Genomic DNA, 25488 nt, shown 5'->3' on the forward strand with positions numbered 1-25488 from the left:
TGGTTTGTTTTCTACTACTAAACTTTACTGATACAATTGATAACATGAACTTTTAACATAGGGAAACTGCAAATCTTACTTTAGAATCATAAAAGTAATTTTATTTATTTGGTCTCTCCTATACATTGTGTGCTATCAAGGTAAGTGTTAAAGGGCTTAAAAATTGAGGATCATCTCTGAGCTTCTCTTCTGCATGTGCTAACAACTACTGGCATGTCAAAACATAAACACCAAATCAGGGGCAGAATGGTTTTTTGTTTGTTTTCTTTTGTTGTTGTTGTTTTATTTTGTAACTCGAAGATAATTGCTTTATAATGTTGTGTTGCTTTCTACCATGAAACAACATGCATCAGTCATAACTATATATACATATATACATATGTATATATATGGGATATATATACATATATATATATATATCCCCTCCCTCTTGAGTTCCCTTCCCACCCCCTACCCCCATCCTACCCCTCTAGTTCATCACAGAGCATCAGGCTGGGCTCAGGGGTAGCATGTTTAACTTTGTTTTTAAAGTTTATCCAAAACATACGATGAGTGAATGAATAGGTATTAGGCATTATTTTCAATACACTAATATATTTTTTAACTGATGAAAGTAAACATGACTGGCAGGGCACAGTGGTCTATTCTACTCTCTAAGAAAAGCCCGTGGGCCTCCATAGTAAAGTATGACGGAAATAACTGAGAGATTCCAGGTTTTACTCTCCTCAATTCAGTAACATGAAATGATTCTCAACAGGCTGAGAAACCCATTAAAACATCTCCTGGCCCATAACAATAACGGCCAATCATGGTAATCCTGTGGGAGTTGACAATTCTGGATTTTGTCTCTTTTTACGTTGTTCGAAATGTGAATTTGAGAGTGAGTGAGTAAAAGGGAGTGCCACGTGAGCAGTTATAGCCTTTGAGTACCACCGAGCACACTGTTAATATGTTTGTTTCCGAGGCAGCCTTTCATAATAACATTTAATCCAGTGACATTTTTGCGTGTGCTTTTAGAAAAGAAGCAGTTGAAAGTGGTGGGTAAGAGAGCAAATGTCTGAGAAGTCACAGCTCTCAGCAAACACAGACACACAAGTTTATGATTACCGGGTGGACAACAAACAGCAACAAACATCTGATTCTGAGTTTTCAGAGATTCACTCAATTATTAATGAGGTTGCCGCTGAGGGAAGAATAAGACAGAATTGCTTTGACTCTCAGATCTATTAAAAACTGGTGGGAGCCTGCCAGTTCTTGACCATATGTGAATTATCCACCTGGCAGATTATTGTTTCCTTGAAATTCAGCCAGCTTAGCCCCAAGTGACCTATTCTGCCTAAGTTATATTTAGCAAATACTAACTTATTTAAACATAGACTATGCAAAATATTTACGAGATGAATATATCCAAGGTAAATATCTATATCTATATCTATATCTATATCTATACACACACACACACACACACACAACATTTCTTAAACTAATGGAAATGTTTTATAAATCATCCAAAGTTTTGGAATTAAAAATTTTCAAGCTGCCAGGGCCCTTAAAGACTTCTTGTCCAAGAGTTTCATTTCATAGCTGAGAAAAATAAGCATGGTGAGGTTTACTGACTTGCCCAGAGTAACAGTTAATTGTGAAATTAAAATGTTTAAAGCATAGCTTCCCTTCTATTAAGTTTTTGGAAATATTTTTAGGATTATCTGCAATATGGAGAAATGATCTGCACAGAGTCTCCCTAAGAACAGAGCTGGACTCCGGGGGTGATGGGTTGATGGGGTGCGTGGCTGGGGGAAGGGGAGCCTGCCAGGCGTTCCCTCATTCGGCTCTGTTGCCTGCACTACAAGAGGTCTTCAGAATCTGTCCTCATTCTCTTATTTTACAACTCTCTCAAATTGCTTATTATTTTTGTGCTATCTCTTTCCTGTGAGTAAACCTTGAATTGCTCCCCTCAGTTGCCTTTTGTGAACTACAGACTCTTAAGGAAGAGCTGGGACCTACAAGGAGTTTGGAGAGACAATCCATAGCCTGAAGAGAGAATGCACTACAGCTTCAGGAGGAGAGAGTGGAGGAAGGTTCGCAGTGTGTATTTAATGCTGCTGAGCAGCTGGGCCCCAGGAATTGCAAGAATTTATATCATTGAAGGTGCTCAACAGTGGTTGATAGGGCTCTTCCAGGAGTGAGCAGATGGAGAAAGAGGAATAAGTGTGTGTGCAGCTGGTGAATAAATTCCAGAAGCTCACCTCAGCACCACTGGCTGCCTTTCAGACTAAAGACCCATAACTGGGGGCTTAAATGTATTTGCAGATGTACGTAGATTTTAAAAGGAAGTCTGCAGCACCTCACATCCAATAGGATGGCTACTATCAAAAAAAAAAAAAAAAAAGAGAGAGAGAAAGCGAGAAGAAAGGAAGGAAGGAAGGGAGAAACAAAGAAAGAAAATAACAAGTGTGTTGGCGAGGATATGGGGGAAATTATAACCCTTGTGTTCAAGGGAATATAAAGTGACATAGCCACTTTGAAAACAGTATGCAGTTCCCCCAAAATTTAAAAATATAATTACCACATGACCCAGCCGTATATACCCCAAAGAAGTGAAAGCAAGAACTAGAACCCATGGTCATAGCAACATTATTCACAACAGCTAAAAGGTAGAAACAATCCAAGTGTTCATCAACAAGATGAATAGATAAACAAATGTGGTATATACATAAAATGGGATATTATTCAGCCTTAGAAAGGAATTAAATTCTGACACTTGCTATAACGTGGATAAACCTTGAGGACATTGTGATAAGTGAAATGCAGCAGTCATAAAAGGACAAATACTGTGTGATTCCATTTATATAAGGTACCTAGAACACTCAAACTCTCAGAGACAAAAAGTAGAATGGTGACAGCCAAAAGGGTTAGGGTAAAGGTGAAATGGGGCTTCCCTGGTGGATCAGTGGTAAAGAATCTGCCTGCCAATGCAGGATACATGGGTTCTATCCCTGAGTTCAGAAGATCCCCTGGAGAAGGAAACGGCAACCCTCTCCAGTATTTTTGCCCAGGAAATCCCAGGGACGGAGAAAACTGTCCCTTTAGCCCAACTGGGCTACAGTCCATTGAGTCACAAAAGAGTAGGTCATGAGTTAGCAACTAAACAATAACAACAAAAGGGAGAATAGGGAGTTAGTGTTTAATAGGTACCAAGGTTCAGTTTTACAATAGGAAGAGAGTTCTAAAGATGGTTGCATAAAAATGCGAATGTACTTAATGCCACTGAACTAAGACGGCTTTTTGTTCTATGTATTTTACCAGTTTTAAAAATTTTTGGTTTTTTTTACAACCATACTTCTTAAAAAAAAAAAAAGGAAGTCTGTAGTATTCCTGCACTGTGTTAACTGAATTTGTAAAGGATCTTTTTAAATCAGAAATGAAAATCAAAGCTTATCTTCATTTATTCTCTTTATTCTTCCTTTCTTTCCTTTCTTCCTTGACGTCTCCCTACTTCCTTCCTTCAAACATCTGTAGGCTACGTAACATATGCCAAACATTGAGGCCCTAGGAAGCTCAAAGAAAAGATACCACACCCTCATCACAGTCCAGCAGCGGAGATGTGCCCAGATAAACAGACTTGATTATGTGACCAAGGCTCTAACAGAGACTCTCTCAGACTGTCATGGCAGCTCAGAGAAGGGACACCTAACACAGACATGGAGATGTGAAGGAAGCTTCCTGGAATTTGGAATTCCTAAGAAGAATCTTGAAGGGTAAACAGAAGTTAGCCTGCTAAACAAGGAAAAATTTGAGTTATCATAACAATACTAGTGATAACATATTTTATAGTAAAAAAGCTGCAATTCATATACTATTTATTCAATTGGGGTCTATTAAATACTAGGTGCCAAACACAGTTCAATGTGCTGGAAATAAGGAGGTGAACAAGATAAGGTTCCTCTGTCATGAAGCTTAGAGGAGATAGTCAATGAATACATAGACAAGTGGCTCAGTTGGTCAAGAAACCGCCTGCAATGCAGGAGACCTGGGTTCGATCCCCAGGTTGGGAAGATCCCCTGGAGGAAGGCATGGCAACCCACTCCAGTATTCTTGCCTGGAGAATCCCCATTGACAGACGAGCCTGGTGGGCTACAGTCCATGGGGTTGCAAAGAGTTGGACATGACTGAGCAACTAAGCACACACACAAATACATAATATATTAGAGTATAGTAAAGGTAAAGGTTCTGGACGGAGAAGGCGATGGCATCCCACTCCAGTACTCTTCTTGCCTGGAAAATCCCATGGAGAGGAGCCTGGTAGGCTGCAGTTCATGAGGTCACGAAGAGTTGGACACGACTGAGTGACTTCATTTTCACTTTTCACTTTCATGCATTGGAGAAGGAAATGGCAACCCACTCCAGTGTTCTTGCCTGGAGAACCCCAGGGACGGCGGAGCCTGGTGGGCTGCCGTCTATGGGGTCGCACAGAGTCAGACATGACTGAAGTGACTTAGCAGCAACAAAGGTTCTGGAAAACAATAGGGTAAGGGGAAAAGAAAGGGAGGATTGGGATGAGGGAAAGAATGTTACTAATTTTTATATGTGGCTAGAGAAGGCCTCACTAGTATATTGGCATTTGAGCAGAGGACTAAAAGTAGGGGCAGAAGGAGTCCTATGCGAAGACATGGAGGAGGCCAAGGTAAAAGCAAGTGAGCACAAGCTGGAATCAAGATTGCCGGGAGAAATATCAATAACCTCAGATATGCAGATGACACCACCCTTACGGCAGAAAGTGAAGAGGAACTAAAAAGCCTCTTGATGAAGGTGAAAGAGGAGAGTGAAAAAGTTGGCTTAAAGCTCAACATTCAGAAAATGAAGATCATGGCATCTGGTCCCATCACTTCATGGCAAATAGATGGGGAAACAGTGGAAACAGTGTCAGACTTTATTTTTTGGGGCTCCAAAATCACTGCAGATGGTGATTGCAGCCATGAAATTAAAAGACGCTTACTCCTTGGAAGAAAAGTTATGACCAACCTGGATAACATATTGAAAAGCAGAGATATTACTTTGCCAACAAAGGTCCATCTAATCAAGGCTATGGTTTTTCCAGTGGTCATGTATGGATGTGAGAGTTGGTCTGTGAAGAAAGCTGAGTGCCGAAGAATTGATGCTTTTGAACTGTGGTGTTGGAGAAGACTCTTGAGCGTCCCTTGGACTGCAAGGAGATCCAACCAGTCCATCCTAAAGGAGATCAGCCCTGGGATTTCTTTGGAAGGAATGATGCTAAAGCTGAAGCTCCAGTACTTTGGCCACCTCATGTGAAGAGTTGACTCATTGGAAAAGACTCTGATGCTGGGAGGGATGGGGGCAGGAGGAGAAGGGGACGACAGAGGATGAGATGGCCGGATGGCATCACTGACTTGATGGATGTGAGTCTGAGTGAACTCCAGGAGTTGGTGACGGACAGGGAGGCCTGGCGTGCTGCGATTCATGGGGTCGCAAGGAGCTGGACAGGACTGAGCGACTGAACTGAACTGACTGAAGTTCTTGAGGTGAGAACATGCCGCTATGTGTTAGGAGGACAGTGTAGTTTAGGAAGGAGGAGGGAGGGGAAGAGTACTGGAAGAGGAAAGGATGGGGGTTGGGAGGAAGACAGTACGTAGCAGGGGTTAAGGCCAGACTGAGTGACTTCACTTTCACTTTTCACTTTCATGCATTGGAGAAGGAAATGGCAACCCACTCCGGTGTTCTTGCCTGGAGAATCCCAGGGACGGGGGAGCCTGATGGGCTGCCGTCTATGGGGTCGCACAGAGTCGGACACGACTAAAGCAACTTAGCAGCAGCAAGGACGTTGGTATGTGAGATGAAAGCCACTAGAGGGCTCTGCATAGAGGAATGACATGATCTGACAGGTCTTAAAGGGATCATTTTGACTGCTCTGTTGGGAAGATGGTAAGAGGCAAGGGTGCAAATGATGTCACCAATTAGAAGACTTTGGCAATAATCCAAGAGAGATTGATTGACTTGGACTGGATGGCAGCAGATGAAGTTGTCATATTCTAGAAATATTTTAAAGATGAAACCAACATGATTTGCTGATAGATTGGATATCAAGTGTGAGAGAAAACAAAATAGTCATGAGTGGCTCCCAAGTTGTTGGTCTGAACAGCTAGAAGCATGGAGCTGGCATTTACTAAGGTGGGAAACTGTTAAAAGAGCAGGTTTGAGTTGGGGGTAGGCAAGGAATCAGACATTTGATTTTGTACACATCAAGTTCAAGATTTTTGTTAGATATATATGGAAATATCAACTAACATATATAAATATCCAGAGTTCAGGGTAGAAATACAGTTACAGATGTAAGTTGAAAGCTCTTGGTTTGTATTGGTTCAAAGCCATGACAATGGATGACATTTCCAAGAGAGAGTCTAGTGTAGAAGATGTCTAATAATTGACTCATGGGGTATTTGGGGCTATTCCAATAGTCAAAGGTTAGAGAAATGAAGGAGAACCAGTAAAGAAGACTGAGAAGGAATAGGCACAGAAATAAAAGGAGAACCAAGAGACTCTTCAAAGTCAAATGAAAAGACTTGTTTTCAGGAAGAGAGGGTGGGCAATTGTGTCATGTTGATGACAGGTCAAAATGGATGACAGTTGAGATTGGACCATTGGATTTAGCAGCATGAAGGTCAGTAGTGATTTTTTCAAGAGTTGCTTTGTTGTAGTGGTGGGAGTGAGTGCTTGGTTGGCGTGCAGCTGAGAGAAAGTAGCTTTTAACTACATAAATTTTCTAAACCTTAATTTCCTTATCTATAAAAAAGGGGTATGTTAGTATTTTCCAAATGGAGTTGTAAAAATGAAAGGAAATAATATATTTGAAGTACCTAGTAAGTGAGTGAAAGTGAAAGTCGCTCAGTTGTGTCTGATTCTTTGTGACCCCGTGGACTATACAGTCCATGGGAATTCTCCAGGCCAGAATACTGGAATGGGTAGCCTTTCCCTTTTCCAGGGGATCTTCCCAACGCAGGGATCAACCCCAGGTCTCCCGCATTGCAGGCAGATTCTTTACCAGCTGAGCCACAAGAGAAGCAAAGTACCTACCAAAGGTCTAGCAAATACACAGTTGTCCCTTGGTTCCAATATCCTCCACAAACTCCACAAATGTTGAAGTGTCTTATGTAAAATTGTCTACTATTCACATATAATGTAAACATATCCTGCCGTATATTTATATAATCTCTAGATTACTTATAATACCTAACACAATGTAAATGATATGAAAAAAGTTACCAGCATGCAGAAAGTTCAAGTTTTGCTTTTGGAAACTCTCTGGAATTAAAAAAAAATTTTTTTTTCAACCCTTGGTTGGTTGATTCTGCAGATGCAGAACATGAAGATATGGAGGGGTGACTATATTAGGTATTTTTATTTTTTATAATTTTATTTTTAGATTTCAACTATTCCAGAGGAAAAATAGACATTTATTGATACTTACCATCATCTTAAGTTAATCACCTTTTTTGAAAAGCTCAGATAGGAATCGACATAGTTAACTGATCTTTTTTCACTTTTTCATATTTATTTTTATAAAATGAGAGTATATAGGCAAATGGGGCTTCCCTAGTAGCTCAGCTGGTAAACAATCAGCCTGCAATGCAGGAGACCCCAGTTTGATTCCTGGGTCAGGAAGATGCCTTGGAGAAGGGATAGGCTGCCCACTATGGTATTCTTGGGCTTCCCTGGTGGTTCAGACAGTAAAGGATCCATAGTAATCTGGCTTTAATCCCTGGGTTGGGAAGATCCCCTGGAGGAGGGCATGGCAACCCACTCTAATATTCTTACCTGGAAAATCCCCATGGACAAGAGGAGGCTGGTGGGCTATAGTACATGAGGTCCCAAAGAGTCAGACATGACTGAGTGACTAAACACACACGTCAGTTCAGTTCAGTTCAGTCGCTCAGTCGTGTCCGACTCTTTGTGACCCCATGAATCGCAGCACGCCAGGCCTCCCTGTCCATCACCAACTCCTGGAGTTCACTCAAACTCATGGCCATCGAGTCAGTGATGCCATCCAGCCATCTCATCCTTTGTTGTCCCTTTTTCCTCCTGCCCCCAATCTCTCCCAGCATCAGAGTCTTTTCCAATGAGTCAATTCTTCGCATGAGGTGGCCAAAGTATTGGAGTTTCAGCTTCAGCATCAGTCCTTCCAAAGAAATCCCAGGGCTGATCTCCTTTAGGATGGACTGGTTGGATCTCCTTGCAGTCCAAGGGACTCTCAAGAGTCTTCTCCAACACCACAGTTCAAAAGCATCAATTCTTCAGCGCTCAGCTTTCTTCACAGTCCAACTTTCACATCCATACATGACCACAGGAAAAACCACAGCCTTAACTAGATGGACCTTTGTTGGCAAAGTAATATCTCTGCTTTTGAAAATGCTGTCTAGGTTGGTCATAACTTTCCTTCCAAGGAGTGTCTTTTGATTTCATGGCTGCAGTCACCATGGGCAGTGATTTTGGAGCTGAAAAAAATAAAGTCTGACACCGTTTCCACTGTTTCCCCATCTACTTGCCATGAAGTGATGGGACCGGATGCCATGATTTTCGTTTTCTGAAGGTTGAGCGTTAAGCCAACTTTTTCACTCTACTCTTTCATTTTCATCAAGAGGCTTTTGAGTTCCTCTTCACTTTCTGCCATAAGGGTGGTGTCATCTGCATATCTGAGGTGATTGATATTTCTCCTGGCAATCTTGATTCCAGCTTGTGTTTCTTCCAGCCCAGCGTTTCTCATGATGTACCCTGCATATAAGTTAAATAAGCAGGATGACAATATACAGCCTTGATGTACTCCTTTTCCTATTTGGAACCAGTCTGTTGTTCCATGTCCAGTTCTAACTGTTGCTTCCTGACCTGCATACAAATTTATCAAGAGGCAGATCAGGTGGTCTGGTATTCCCATCTCTTTCAGAATTTTCCACAGTTTATTGTGATCCACACAGTCAAAGGCTTTGGCATAGTCAAACACACACATACAGGCAAATACAAAAAAAAAAAAAAAAGATGGGAGGAGAGGAATTGGAGAGAGATACAAACAAAAAGGAGAGAAAAATGGAAAGCTATTAGAGAGTATTTTTGTTTTAGCTTGCTTTTTAAGATGAGAGAAATAGCTCTGGATGGTAGAGAAAATGATCTAATCAAGAAGGAAAATTTAATGATACAAGAAAGGAAGGGGATGTCTTTGAGAGGAAAAGAGTGGATCTGGTGCCCAAGTGCAGAACTTGGCCTTCGGAATGTAGACAATTCATTGCAGAGTCTGCAGGTATAGATGCAGGTGACTATATAGATGTAGACAGTGGGGGTACTGAGGGCCTAATTAAAGTTCACGGTGAAGAATTTTGGGCTTCCTAGGTTCCAGTTCCTAGGTTCCATAAGTGGTGGTAAAGAACCCACTTGCCAATGCAGGAGACTTAAAGAGACTTGAGTTCGATCCCTAGATCAGAAGATTCCCTAGAAGATGGCATGAAAACCCACTCCAGTATTCTTTCCTAGAGAATCCCTTGGACAGAGGAGCCTGGTAGCTATAGTCCATAGGGTCGCAAAGAGTCGGACATAACTGATGTGGCTTAGCAAATGCATGCATGCATGGTGAACAATTTAAAGTGAAACTAGTCAGCATGGGTTTATGTGTGGATGGTGGGAAGGACACATCTCACAAAAGAAGGTGGGAAATCGACAGTATCAGAGTTGGGGATTTGTTAGGTGAATACAGTGAAAGGAGAGAGCAGTACTACGGATATGCAGAGGGTAATTATATTCTTTGCAGCAAAAGATGGAGAAGCTCTATACAGTCAGCAAAAACAAGACCAGGAGCTGACTGTGGCTCAGATCATGAACTCCTTATTGCCAAATTCAGACTTAAATTGAAGAAAATAGGGAAAACCACTAGACCATTCAGGTATGACCTAAATCAAATCCCTTATGATTATACAGTGGAAGTGAGAAATAGATTTAAGGGACTAGATCTGAGAGATAGAGTGCCTGATGAACTATTGCATGAGGTTTGTGACATTGTACAGGAAACAGGGATCAAGACCATCCCCATGGAAAAGAAATGCAAAAAAGCAAAATGGCTGTCTGGGGAGGCCTTACAAATAGCTGTGAAAAGAAGAGAAGCGAAAAGCAAAGGAGAAAAGGAAAGATATAAGCATCTGAATGCGGAGTTCCAAAGAATAGCAAGAAGAGATAAGAAAGCCTTCTTCAGTGATCAATGCAAAGAAATAGAGGAAAACAACAGAATGGGAAAGACTAGAGATCTCTTCAAGAAAATTAGAGATACCAAGGGAACATTTCATGCAAAGATGAGCTCGATAAAGGACAGAAATGGTATGGACCTAACAGAAGCAGAAGATATTAAGAAGAGATGGTAAGAATACACAGAAGAACTGTACAAAAAAGATCTTCACGACCCAGATAATCATGATGGTGTGATCACTGACCTAGAGCCAGACATCCTGGAATGTGAAGTCAAGTGGGCCTTAGAAAGCATCACTATGAACAAAGCTAGTGGAGGTGATGGAATTCCAGTTGAGCTATTCCAAATCCTGAATGATGATGCTGTGAAAGTGCTGCACTCAAGATTCCAGCAAATTTGGAAAACTCAGCAGTGGCCACAGGACTGGAAAAGATCAGTTTTCATTCCAATCCCAAAGAAAGGCAATGCCAAAGAATGCTCAAACTACCGCACAATTGCACTCATCTCACACGCTAGTAAAGTAATGCTCAAAATTCTCCAAGCCAGGCTTCAGCAATACGTGAACTGTGAACTTCCTGATGTTCAAGCTGGTTTTAGAAAAGGCAGAGGAACCAGAGATCAAATTGCCAACATCCACTGGATCATGGAAAAAGCAAGAGAGTTCCAGAAAAACATCTATTTCTGCTTTATTGACTATGCCAAAGCCTTTGACTTTGTGTGGATCACAATAAACTGTGGAAAATTCTGAAAGAGATGGGAATACCAGATCACCTGATCTGCCTCTTGATAAATTTGTATGCAGGTCAGGAAGCAACAGTTAGAACTGGACATGGAACAACAGACTGGTTCCAAATAGGAAAAGGAGTACATCAAGGCTGTATATTGTCATCCTGCTTATTTAACTTATATGCAGGGTACATCATGAGAAACGCTGGACTGGAAGAAGCACAAGCTGGAATCAAGATTGCCAGGAGAAATATCAATCACCTCAGATATGCAGATGACACCACCCTTATGGCAGAAAGTGAAGAGGAACTCAAAAGCCTCTTGATGAAAATGAAAGAGTAGAGTGAAAAAGTTGGCTTAACGCTCAACCTTCAGAAAACGAAAATCATGGCATCCGGTCCCATCACTTCATGGCAAGTAGATGGGGAAACAGTGGAAACGGTGTCAGACTTTATTTTTTTCAGCTCCAAAATCACTGCCCATGGTGACTGCAGCCATGAAATTAAAAGACGCTTATTCCTTGGAAGGAAAGTTATGTCCAACCTAGATAGCATATTCAAAAGCAGAGACATTACTTTGCCAACAAAGGTTCGTCTAGTCAAGGCTACGGTTTTTCCTGTGGTCATGTATGGATGTGAGAGTTGGACTGTGAAGAAGGCCGAGCACTGAAGAATTGATGCTTTTGAACTGTGGTGTTGGAGAAGACTCTTGAGAGTCCCTTGGACTGCAAGGAGATCTAACCAGTCCATCCTGAAGGAGATCAGCCCTGGAATTTCTTTGGAAGGAATGATGTTAAAGCTGAAACTCCAGTACTTTGGCCACCTCATGTGAAGAGTTGACTCACTGGAAAAGAGTCTGATGCTGGGAGAGATTGGGGGCAGGAGGAGAAGGGGATGACAGAAGGTGAGATGGCTGGATGGCATCAGACTTGATGGACATGAGTCTGGGTGAACTCCGGGAGTTGGTGATGGACAGGGAGGCCTGGCATGCTGCGATTCATGGGGTCACAAACAGTTGGACACGACTGAGCGACTGAACTGAACTGAACTGAAATGTAGGGTGGGACCAGGTAAAAAGGGTGAGAGAGCAGGGAAGTGAGGCCATGACGAAGTGAGGGATTATTGAATGGTGTAGAATCCTGACAGAGTACTAGAGGGAAAAATTGGAAGGTGGGCTCAGAGAACAGGAAAACAATCCTCTCAATGAAACTCACCACCACTATTCAATGAGCCATCAGAAAGAGTCTGCCTCATTTTCCTGTGAAATAAGGCTTAGTTAGATCTCAGAAGATAATAGAGTTTGCTCAGAACAGGAAATGGGCTCTTAGAGACCTTTGAAAACACTAATTGCAACGGATGAATACTTTAACAGTCTTCAACAAATATTCATTGAGGGAAATCTTATCAAAATGTTATAAATTTTTGCTCCTGATTAATCCCGCCTACACCATGTTTAAGAAATGGATTCAGTTTTAACAATTTCAGGAAAAGGAAGCTTACTTATTTAACCACTATCTCTTGAATCTAAGATGCAGAGATATAGGGATCTTGCCCTCAAGGCATATTCTGGCGCGGGGGTGGGGGGGGGGGGGATACAGACAAGAAAACAAAAAGATACACAGTAGAGAGTAACATATAGCATACTGCTACTGCTAAGTCACTTCAGTTGTCTCCGACTCTGTGCGACGCCATAGACGGCAGCCCACCAGGCTCTGCCGTCCCTGGGATTCTCCAGGCAAGAACACTGGAGTGGGTTGCCATTTCCTTCTCCAACATATAGCATAACGGATGCTTAAATGTAATAGAGTAAGGCACACAGGTGGGACCAGCCTTGTGGTGATGAGGCTGCTGCCAGGGATGGATGAAAGCTTTCAGTGAATGGCATACCTCTGTTGTAATGTAAAGGCCTTAAAAACCTGACTTGACACAACTTGCATTTTTAAACTTTTATTTAGTAGAAATGTCTTTTTTATAACTCTTTTCACTTACTCAGCATTTACTAGGGACCTACTCTGTGCCAGACAGTGGCCTAGGTCGTGAGAATTGGGCAGAACTCAATTGCTCAACGTGGCAGAGAGACAACAGAAGTACATATAAGTGTGAAGAACTTTGTGAGAGAGAAAGAGCAACAAGTGATGGGGAATGATCTGATATTAGCACCAACAGAGAGGAAAGAACTGCTACCTATTACTCAACTATTAGAAGAAAATACCGAGAGAAATTCTTTGTTCCTGCGATATCATGGACTTGTCCCATAGTGGCCTGGGAAGCTCCATTGGGAGAAATGAGAAGAAAAAAGGTAAAGGTCTAAAGGTAGGAGAAGCAATACCAGTGTTCCCTGAGGGCTTCACTGGTGTCCTGTACATTCACTGAACTGTTGACCTGCAACTCACCATTGCTCCTAAATGGGCTTCTCCTTTGTCAAGGTAGCTAGAAGACAAGGTTGATTTATTACCTCACTTCTTTCCAAAACATCTTTGGGTGCCTACTATATTCTTCTGGATACTGGAAATAAAAAGATGAATAAGATCCAATCTCTGATCTCAGGGAGCTCAGTCAAGAAACTGTGTCAAGAAACTCATAAGTTCAGTCAGTTCAGTCACTCAGTCGTCTCTGACTCTTTGCGATCCCTTGGACTGCAGCATACCAGGCTTCCCTGTCCATCACCAACTCCCGGAGCTTACTCAAACTCATGTCCATCGAGTCAGTGATGCCATCCAACCATCTCATCCTCTGTCAGTCCCTTCTCTTCTGGCCTTCAATCTTTCCCAGCATCAGGGTCTTTTCTAGTGAGTCAGTTCTTTGCATCAGGTGGTCAAAGTATTGAAGTTTCAGCTTCAGCATCAGTCCTTCCAAAGAATATTCAAGACTGATTTCCTTTAGGGTAGACTGGTTAGATCTCTTTGCAGTCCAAGTAACTCTCAAGAGTCTTCTTCACCATGACCCAGATAACCACGATGGTGTGATCACTCACCTAGAGCCAGACATACTTGAATGTGAAGTCAAATGGGCCTTAGGAAACATCACTACAAACAAAGCTAGTGGAGGTAATGGAATTCCAGTTGAGCTGTTTCAAATCCTAAAAGATGATGCTGTGAAAGTGCTGCACTCAATATTCCAGCAAATTTGGAAAACTCAGCAGTGGCCACAGGACTGGAAAAGGTCAGTTTTAATTCAATCCCAAAGAAGGGCAATGCCAAAGAATGTTCAAACTACTGCACAATTGCATGCATCTCACACTCTAGCTAAGTAATGCTCAAAATTCTCCAAGCCAGGTTTCAACAGTATGTGAACCATGAATTTCCAGATGTTTAAGCTGGATTTAGAAAAGACAGAGGAACCAGAGATCATATTGCCAACATCCGTTGGATCATTTAAAAAGCAAGAGAGTTCCAGAAAAACATCTACTTCTGCTTTATTGACTATGCCAAAGCTTTTGTGTGGATCACAACAAACCGTGGAAAATTTAGAAAGAGATGGGAATACCAGACCACCTTACCTGCCTTTTGAAAAATCTGTATGCAGGTCAGGAAGCAACAGTTAGAACTGGACATGGAACAACAGACTGGTTCCAAATAGGGAAAGGAGTATGTCAACGCTGTATATTATCACCGTGCCTATTTAACTTACATGCAGAGTACATCATGAGAAATGCCAGGCTGGATGGAGCACAAGCTGGAATCAAGATTGCTGGGAGAAATATCAATAACTTCAGATATGCAAATGACACCATCCTTATGGCAGAAAGCAAAGAATAACTAAAGAGCCCCTTGATTAAAGTGAAATAGGAGAGTGAAAAAGTTGGTTTAAAGCTCAACGTTCAGAAAACTAAGATCATGGCATCCAATCCCATCACTTCATGGCAAATAGATGGGGAAACAATGGAAACAGTGAGAGACTTTATTTTTTTTTTGAACTCCAAAATCACTGCAGATGGTGATTGCAGCCATGAAATTAAAAGACACTTACTCCTTGAAAGGAAAGCTATGACCAACCTAGACAGTGTATTAAAAAGCAGAGACATTACTTTGCCAACAAAGGTCCATGTGGTGAAAGCTATGGTTTTTCCAGTGGTCATGTATGGATGTAAGAGTTGGACTACAAAGAAAGCTGAGTGCAGAAGAATTGATGCTTTTGAACTGTGGCGCTGGAGAAGAAGCTCATGTAAACAAATAACTGCAAGACAGTGTTGTGAGTACAGCAACCCACGTGCTTAGAAGATGTAGAGAGAAAGGAGGCTATAATTTCCTCCGCAGGAGCAGTATTTTGGAGTGGTGATACAAGCTAGGTTATGAAAAAAACATAAATATGAGAATACCAGCCAAACAGGAAGAGGGAAGACATTCCAAGCAGACAAAAAAGAATCATTTATTCATCTGTTAAAATATTTATTGATTACTACCAGATCTCTTGTACTAAGCAGGCACTGGGGATACATTTCTGAACAAAATAGTTATTGAAGCTTGTCCTTGTTCTTGAAGTTTGCAATATGATGAAGTCGGGCAATCAAATTATCAAACAAATAAATATCTAATTACAAACTGTGTTAATTGCCATGAAAGGAAAGTATAAGGTGCCATGGGAACCCAACAGAGTTCAGACAGGACAGGGGGCTTCCCTGATGGCTCAGTAGTAAAGAATCTGCCTGCCAATGCAGGAGTTGCAGGAGACGTGGTTTCAATCCCTGGTCCAGGAAGATCCCACATGCCTTACGGCAACTAAGCCCATGCACAGCAACTATGGAGCCTATGCTCTGGAGTCTGGGAGCTGCAACTACTGAAGCCCGTGCACCCTATAAACCTTGCTTAGCAACAAGAGAAGTCAGCACGATATGAAGCCCGTGTGCTGCAACTAGAGAAAAAGCCTGTTCAGCAATGAAGGCCCAGCACAGGGAATAAATAAATGTATAAATAAATAAAATTATAAACTAGATTTTAAAATAAAGGATGGATACAAAAAGGATACAATGAAACTAAAACTGCTGTTTAAAAAAGTCTATAAAAAAACAGGGACAAGAATGTGGGGGGAGGGCTCACAGGATGGTTATAGATCCAGGGACCTATAACCACTTTCATATGGATAGGAAGGGAAGGTCTAGCTGTCTTGGACAGGGCAACAAGCCCACTGCTCCCACTTTGCCCTTAGGCTATTCCATACTCATAAATAGTTCTTCAAAATTCATGGAGAGAGAATTATGAATTCTAGAGTTTTTCTCTTTCAGCAAATTTAGCTTATCTGAGGATTTCAAGCTTTCATTTGAAAATTTCAGGTACACAAGTCAGGCCTATTCTGTCATATTGCTGTCTATTGCCTCCATGTCCGAATCCATCTGGAGTTTCTCAAATTCCTTCAGTGGGTTTTCTTTTTGTAGTTTTTAAATTTTTTTTAACTTCTCCAAACAATCATGTCATCAGCTGCCTTCTCCAATTAGGTTTTTTAAAATAATTTTTTATTTAAAAATATATATCATATAAAAGTTTTATCTCATAAAAATATGCCCCAAATTAAATAGCTTTAAAGATGCATAGTTATATATATATATATAGAGAGAGAGAGAGAGAGAGAGAGAGAGTGCTTTCAATATAGTTTATTTATTATTATGAATCCTTTTGGTCTCTGAACTTACCTCTGTTTCCTCTTCTAAGGCTGGATGCAGACAGAATATAACTGCCCCCACATTGAGGAGCAAGAAATTAAGAAACCAGTCTGAGTTATCATGATGCTGTCAAGAGTCACTCAGCAGAATGACTGTGTTATTCAAACGTAAGTGAGAATATAAGCTATATGAGCAACCTTCAATAGGTGACTCACATAAAGTATATTTCATTTCACTAAAGATTAAACTAATCTAAGTTACTTAACTATTTCTGAGTCCTTTGAAGTAACACCAATATTCCAGTTTCCACATTTTGTTAAAGTTTTTGTTGAAAACATTTTAAGCACCCAACAATTGGAGGTATTTTAAAGAGTTAACTTTGAATGCACTCTCTCTTCTGCTATAGGGAATAACTAGTATTTTTGATTCTCATTTAGCAAATCAAGGTAGCTCAATTTTGTCCTTGTATGACAATACATGTGATCCTATCAAGTTGTGGGAGTCATCACTGGTCTCTCCCACAGAGCACTGACTTCCTGGTTACACCAGGTTGAATTCTTCTGATTCATACTCTTTAACACCTGCAGTTTCTAGATTTGCATTTACAAGAAAACACTCAGAGCATTCTATTAAATGCTTCCCTAAGAAATGATGTCCTAGGAGCACTCAGAGCTATCGTGTGTCTATCAGGACTTTGCTGAGGACTCAGCTATCAGGAGTCCTCAGCAAAGTCGCTATCATGTGTCTTTGTCACCTCCCCAAAACCTACAGGTTTGCTCCTCCCATTCATGCTCTTAGCTCTAGTGAAGAACTCCTGAGATGGCCTGAAGAAGTCATTTGAGAGCAATGAAGAAAACCATGGTGGAGTGACTCTGACAGTAAATGATTCCTTGGCTCTGGAAGTATTTGAAAGTCTATGTGTCCACACCCAACTGTACTTACACATCTTGAAAGACAGGCCCTGTTGGAAGGAGGGGTGAGTCTGTGGGGAAAGATAAGGGAGAGGGAAGCTGTCCAGAAAGGAGGAGCTCAGCTGAGAGCTCCACCCTCAGGATCAGAAGGGGAGCCACCAACACTTCAGATAAGGATAAAGTTGGAGGTTTTTGAGACTTTATAACTTCCTCATGTTATTAATTTTTTCCCCTTCTGTTTCCCCACAGTGACCCCCAAGAAAGCCTTTGCTATGTACTTATTTTGGGGCACAGCAAGATAGGCATCCATCCCACTCCATATCCAACCACTCTTGGAAAAAAATGAGACCTAAGAAAGAGAGTAGATGCTAACAACGTGGAAAAGAAAAGAAAGCAAACTGAATTTCTCAGATCAATGAGGAGAAAAGAGGTTCAAGGCACTGGGTTATGGAGAATCTAACTGAGAAGAGAGCTATAGAGTCCCCAGTAATCCTCCTCCTTCCAGTGCCTGTCCCCTACTAGTGCTCTATGTTTTCAAATGTCCTTTCTTTCCTCATCCTTAGTCCAAACTCCCATTTGGACAAGAGGAAGAAGGAGTGGACCTCCATGGCAAAATCAAGGAAGGCTTTGCAGAAGGAGCCACATATGAGCTTCTTAATTTTCTGTCATCTGTAAGAGAATTCTTATATGATTGCAGTCTTCTGGGTGAGCACTCATGGCATCTTCAGGGAAAATATCATTTTTTCAAACAGAATAGTTACTTTCTATTTAAAGTTTGAAAGGAGAAGGTAGGGCAGAGCCAGTCCCAAGAGAAATATCCAGTGGAAGACTTTCTTAGCATCTCCTAAGCTGTACTTCAGAAACCATGATTTCCTGGCATGTATTCCTCAGTGTGATTATATTAGCAAGACACAAATGGCAAACATTTCATGGTGATGACTAATTTGTGTTCCTTTTACCTTGCCAAGGCAAGCGTCTGTATCTCTTCCTTTCATTCTGTCAATTACTGAGCACTAATGAAAAGCATCCTTGTGATACTTTTTGCTAATACCAGATTTCTTATGTCATTTTTACACATTATTCAAAAATAAAGACCTATATCAGCCCATTAGAAGCAGGAGATCCTTTTTTATCAACCCTCTAACTCCATCTCCAGATCTGGGTATTCTTTGGATCTCACTACACAGGTTCCTTTGAATCTTCTAGGATGCCCTATCTATGCATCCTCAAGGGAAACTTGAGTAGCACTCTGGCTGTACCCCATTTCCTGTCCTAGCTCCTCTTCTTTCTGTTCCTTGGGTTTAGGCTGGTGGCTGGAAGGGACTATGAGAGCATATCCTACCCTTTGAGGATAGGGCCCTATGGAATTCTGGTTATGAAGGTGGCCTCTGCAGTCTGACAACCTGCATCAGAACCCTTGCCCCCTTGACTAATAGTATTACCTTGAGCAAATGTCTCAGTTCCCAACACCTGTAAAATGGGGGTCACAAACCCTTGACATGGCCAGCTGACAGTGGTACAGACTTGACTTCTGCTAAAATGACAACAGATACAATAATCCCTAGTTGGTATCTCATGTACACAGCAAAGACAACCAATAGCTCTAATCCTGAGTAGTCACTTCACTTAAGTGGGCAGAAGCCACTGCCAGCCAGCCCAACACTTATACAACACCCAATTATTAAGGCCAGATAGTGCTCGCCAAACAGAGACACTTCAAGTCTTTGTTTTCTTAATACAGAAGAAAGCTGGTTTGTGGTTTTTAGCTTTAAAAGATGTGGTGCTTGCATGCATGCTACGTCATCTCAATTGGGTCTAACTCTTTGCGACCCTACGAACTGCAGCCCACCAGGTTCTTCTGTCGATGGGATTCTCTAGGCAAGAATGGGTTGCCATGCCCTCTTCCAGGGGATCTTTCCAAATTAGGGATTGAACTCGTGTCTCATTATGTTTCCTGCATCGGCAGGGGTGTTCTTTACCACTACTAGCGCCACCTGGGAAGCTCAAAAGATGTGGTGAAAGTGAAGTCGCTCAGTTGTGTCCGACTCTTTGCGACCCCATGGACGGCAGCCCACCAGGCTCCCCTGTCCCTGGGATTCTCCAGGCAAGAACGCTGGAGTGGGTTGCCATTTCCTTCTCCAGTGGATGAAAGTGAAAAGTGAAAGTGAAGTCGCTCAGTCGTGTCCGACTCTTAGCGACCCCATGGACTGCAGCACACCAGGCTCCTCCATCCATGGGATTTTCTAGGTTATGAAAAAACATCGTGGCTTCTGCCTTGCTGTCTCACTGATCGGTCTTTATGGAGGATGCCAGCTGCCGTGGCTTGAGGCAGCCATGTGAGGAGACGGATTAGGCAGGGAACTGAAGCTTCTTGCCAAGAGCCATGTGTGTCAGCCATCTTGGAAGTGGATCCTTCAGTCCTAGTTAAGCATTCAGGTAACTGCTGCCCTGACCAACATCTAATCTGCAACCTCGTGATAGACCCTAATCAGAACCATCCCATCTAAGCTGCTCCCAGATTCCTAATCTGCAGAAAGTATAAGATAATAAAGGTATGTTGTTTCAAGTTGCTAAGTTTGAGGTATCTCTGGGTTTATACAGCAATACATAACTAATACCAAATGCTTTCTCTCTCTTGAACCTCAGCCCCCAGAGTCTGCACTTTATTCCTGCCTAGCAGTAGAAAGAAATGTCTGCTCTGAGTTTACCCTGTGGTAATAGCAGTGCCTATCTAATCAGGTTGGGAGGATTCAGGAGGATAATACATTGTAAACTACTTAGTGTGAGCCTAGCACATGGTAAGCACTCAACCAATGCTAGTCATCACTATTATGCAGAAATTACAAGGGACTTCCCTGGAGGTCCAGTGGTTAGGACTCCATGATTTCACTACTGAGGGCCTGAGTTCAATCCCTGGTGGGAACTAAGATCTGAAAAGACACACAGTGTGGCCAAAATTAAAAAAGAAAAAAGAAACATAGGATAGTTGGTGTCTGGGAGGCTCAGGGCATAGTATAATGAATGAAGACGTACAGTTAGGGGTTCAGGGAAGGAAACCCCGAGGCAACTTTCCCCACTTCTAGTAGCTCTTGGGTACAAGTCCTTAAATTGCTGCAGCCAGGGTTCCTTCTGTGAGAGGAGGAGGGACAGATCTACAAGAGAGACATTCTTTGTGGCTGGCTCCTAAAGTGACTAAAGCAGATGTTAAAAGATAGAAAAATTTTACTAAGTAGAAAAAAGAGGGAAAAAAAACACAGAGTGGTGGAATAATTTTTTCTGCTTCTTAACTTTGCCAGGTACTACCTTGTTTATTTTTAGTATCCACCAGGTTAAGTAGAGGGCTTCCCTAGTGGGCTTCCCTGGTGGCTTTCCCTGGTGGCTCAGAGGATAAAGCATCTGCCTGCAATGCAGGAGACCCAGGTTCGATCCCTGGGTTGGGAAGATCCCCTGGAGAAGGAAATGGTAACCCACTCCAGTATTCTTGCCTGGAGAATCCCATGGACAGAGGAGCCTGGCGGGCTACAGTCTGCGGGGTTGCAAAGAGTCGGACACGACTGAGCAAGTTAAGTAGAAGCTCTGTTCAGAAATATTCCTTACTGTGCGCAACCACACACTCTGCAACTCAGAGCAAAACACAGGTCTGTTGTCTAGCATCTGTTCACGGCCCAGGCCATCTCTGGTGTGAGCTGACAGAAAGGTGGTAGGCTCTGAGAGTTGCATACAAGGAGGCTTATCACTGGGCATTTGCTCTCAAGGGGGACATATCAGAAGAAAAAGACAGATTTTGAAAGACTAAGAATAAATTAAAGAATATGAAGTACAAAGTGGAAGTTTGTCAATCAGTGTGCTAAACTAAAATGATTAGGCAGAAAAAAACCTGAAAAACAATTGAGAGCCAACAGTGGTCAGAGACAGACTAAAATAAAATGAGTCAGTTGGAGCAATCTTGGACCTAATTCTGTGAATGCAGCTCATATACTGAATCACTATCCTTAAATACCCTAGAGGATAAACTTCATAGTTTTTATCTGTTTCAATGACTGTGATATTCCAAGTACCTACCTCAGTGCTGAGCACATTGTAGGAGCTTGATAAATATTTGCTAAACACATTTATTTACATGAAAGAATATGACTCAACATAGCTCAAAAAGTAGGGGCAAATCTAGAGACACCTATTATTTAAGAGTATGCATATTTATTTCTCAAGTTAAACACTTTTGATTTACACAGTCTTTTATTGATCTCCCTGATAATTCAGTAATCAGTGTGCATTATGCATCTCACCAGGCTACAAATTCTTCTTGTCCCCAAACTTTAGGCTCCACTCACTTGTTAGACAAATCAGAAAAAGTATTCTAGCTTTGTAGGTTGTGGAGAGAGGCCAAGTTGGCTTTTTCAAAATGTTATATGAAAAAATTATAGCTTGAGTTCACAGGTCAGTAGTAACATATTAATGTAGTATTAATTGTCCTATACTTACTTCAAGGATTGTAAGCTCTAATGGTCAAGGGTAGAAATATGCTCCCTCACCCCTAATGATCTATTGTTAGAGAAACTGCTTTGATAAGACAACCTGTTTAACTCAACCTAAGGCTCTACAGGGTCACTGCATTACTGTCATTCCATTTGTACAAATACAGAGGAAACCTAAAGAATTTCGGTATCTTCTCTGTCACTTCTGGTATGAAAAAGAGACACAAATTGTACTTGTTTGACTAGAATCCTTTAGTTATTTAGGACTTTGAATCATTTCAAAAGCCTCCTGAGAGGTAAACAAATTTCTCTTACACAAAGAGATACTGGCAGCACGAAGTTCAGGTCGGAGTCCATGTAGGAAAGACTCTCCTCAGTTACCACAAGTTTCACTGATTGGCTGTCCACAGCAGCTTGGTTTGCGCTTCCTCAGAGCTCAACTTGGGAACAGTACAGTCATCTGGAGCCATTCTGTACCCAATGACAACCATCTGCTGCCCACATGCACTTTCTACTTGGACAAATAAAAACAATCACCCCACACGAAAACCCATTAATTCATACTTCTTAAAGACACTTAGCCCCACCTTGGAACAGCAACACTCCTGACAGCAATTCTTTGAGAATTAAGAATGGTATTAAGAATGGATCACCTAAAGCAAACCTTGGAAGTATTTAGAATGTCTGTGCATTTTCACAAGAAAAATACTCCTGGTTGCTTTTCTGTAGACTTTTATCTTCCCATATGTTTATAATTGGATTATTCAAACAAATGTACAAAGAGTGAACAATTATTTACAAGAGCCTTAGCTTATAGCATGAAGTTTTGACCATAGAGATACGGGTTTAGATTAAGATGTGGCGAGAATACACAGAAGAACTATACAAAAAAAACTCTTAATGACTTGAATAACCACAAAGGTGTGATCACTCACCTAGAGCCAGACATCCTGGAGTTGAAATCAAGTGGGCCTTAGGAAGCAATACTACAAAGATAGTGGAGGTGATGGAATTCCAGCTGAGCTATTTCAAATCTTAAAAGATGATGCTGTTAAAGGGCTGCACTCAGTGTGCCAGCAAATTTGGAAAACTCAGCAGTGGCCACAGGACTGGAAAAGGTCAGTTTTCATTCAATCACAAAGAAGGGCAATGCCAAAGAATGTTTAAACTATTGTACAATTGTGCTTATTTTGCATGCTAGGAAAGTAATGCTCAAAATTCTTCAGGCAAGGCTTCAACAGTAAATGAACTTAGAACTTTCAGATGTAAAAGCTGGATTTAGAAAAGGCAGAGGAACCAGAGAGCAAATTGCCAACATCCATTGGCTCATAGAGAAAGCAAGGGAATTTCAGAAAAACAACTCCTTCTGTTTCATTAAAGTGAAAGTGAAGTCGCTCAGTCGTGTCCAGCTCTTTGCAACCCCACAGACTGTAGCCTACCAGGCTCCTTGGTCCATGGGATTTTCCAGGCAAGAACACTGGAGTGGGTTGCCATTTTCTTCTCCAGGAGATCTTCCCGACCCAGAGATTGAACCTGGGTCTCCTGCATTGTAGACAGACGCTTTACCGCTAAACTCTTTGTGTGGATCACAACAAACTGTGGAAAATTCTTAAAGAAATGGGAATACAAGACTAACTACCTTACCTGTCTCCTAAGAAACCTTTACGCAAGTCAAGAAGCAACAGTTAGAACCAGACATGGAACATCAAACTGGTTCCAAATTGGGAAAGGAGTACATCAAGGCTGTATATTGTCACCGTGCTTATTTAACTTCCATGCAGAGTACATCATGTGAAATGCTGGGCTGGATGAATCACAAGCTGGGATCAAGATTGCCAGGAGAAATATAAATAACCTCAGATATGCACATAATACCACCCTAATGGCAGAAAGCAAGAAGAACTAAAGAACCTCTTGATGGATGTGAAAGAGGAGAATGAAAAGGTTGGTTTAAAACTCAATGTTCAAAAAACTAAGATCATGGCATACAGTCCCATCACTTCATGGTAAATGGAAATAGTGGCAGACTTTATTTTCTTGGGCTCCAAAATCACTGCAGACCGTGACTGTAACAATGAAATTAAAAGAAGCTTGCTCCTTGGAAGAAAAGCTATGACAAACCTAGACAGCATATTAAAAAGCAGAGGTGTCAATTTGCTGACAAAGATCTGTATAGCCAAAGCTATGATTTTTCCAATAGTCATGTACAGATGTGAGAGTTGGACCATAAACAAGGCTGAACACTGAAAAATTGATGCTTTTAAACTGTGGTGCTGGAGAAGACTTCTGAGAGTCCCTTGGACAGCAAGGAGATCAAACCAGTTAATACTAAAAAAAAAAAAATCAACCCAGAATACTCATTGGAAGGACTGATGCTGAAGCTGAAGCTCCAAAACTTTGGCCACCTGATACGAAGAGCCAACTCATTGAAAAAAACCCTGAGGCTAGGAAAGATTAAAGACAAAAGGAGAAGGGGACAACAGAGGGTGAGATGGTTGGATGGCATCGCTGACTCAATGGACATAAGTTTGAGCAAACTCCAGGAGATAGTGAAAGGGAAGCCTGATGTGCTGCAGTCCATGGGGGTCACAAAGAGTTGGACACGAGTCAGTGACTGAACAACAATGTACTGGTTTAAAAGCATGATTTGTTATAATCTTATCATTCTTTACATTCATAACAAGTTTGCTTATCCTCATAGTTAATCCACTTTAAGTATCAGGGATCTGGGAATGGTAGATAGAAGAAGTGAACTGAAATCCTTCATTCAACAAGTTTTACTGTGCTCACTATTTGTTGGCCTGGGATATATAGCAGTGGGATATAGGGGTGATTTTCTATTTATTGAAGTTAGATCCTGTGAGTTTTTCACTTTTTTCTTCCTTCAGAAAAGTACTTATATCTATGTGTCTATCAATTAAGTTTTACCATAGTCTGCAGCATTATATCAACCTGCACTATAATTATTTTTAAGGGCAGAGTTTTATCATTTTTATATTTTATGTATTATAAATCTTGGACAGTTGGCCTAGGGCAAATGTATTTAGTTCTCTTTTCAGTCTAAGATTATTTTATCAAAACAATTAAAGTCAGGAAAACACCTACTTTGAGAATCAATGTTACTGTTGTCACAGTAGTATACAAGTTGCCACCTCAACACTACTGATGAAATAAATGACAATGGTTAAGTAGTTGCCAGATTCCCAGAATTGTAGAAGCCTGGGAATTGCTTAAACAAAAAGGTGAGAAAGCCCCAGCATAAAAAAAAAAAAAAGAACAACAAAGGCAAGGCAAAGGTTTAGTTTTGGCACTGCCCGGCCTTTGAGAAATCACTCTAGAGGGCAAAGGGCACTAGGGTGATTACTGCTTTAAAATTAAAAGTCACCCTGAAACACTATGAAGGGGGGATGAGGGACAACCTTCATTATACACACACATAGAGCAACCTAGATAGCATATTCAAAAGCAAAGATATTACTTTGCCAACAAAGTTTCGTCCAATCAAGGCTGTGGTTTTTCCTGTGGTCATGTATGGATGAGAGTT

General features: G+C 41.4%; 1 non-coding gene across 1 annotated transcript; it reads left to right on the forward strand.

The window, feature by feature from the left end:
• The first annotated feature begins 20838 nt into the window (after positions 1–20838).
• On the forward strand, positions 20839–20910 carry TRNAC-GCA (transfer RNA cysteine (anticodon GCA)). The gene has a single exon. It is a non-coding gene; the product is annotated as a tRNA-Cys (tRNA).
• Positions 20911–25488: the final 4578 nt, after the last annotated feature.

This window comes from Bos indicus, chromosome 11 (assembly GCF_029378745.1).
Source record: "Bos indicus isolate NIAB-ARS_2022 breed Sahiwal x Tharparkar chromosome 11, NIAB-ARS_B.indTharparkar_mat_pri_1.0, whole genome shotgun sequence".
Lineage (NCBI taxonomy): Eukaryota > Metazoa > Chordata > Mammalia > Artiodactyla > Bovidae > Bos > Bos indicus.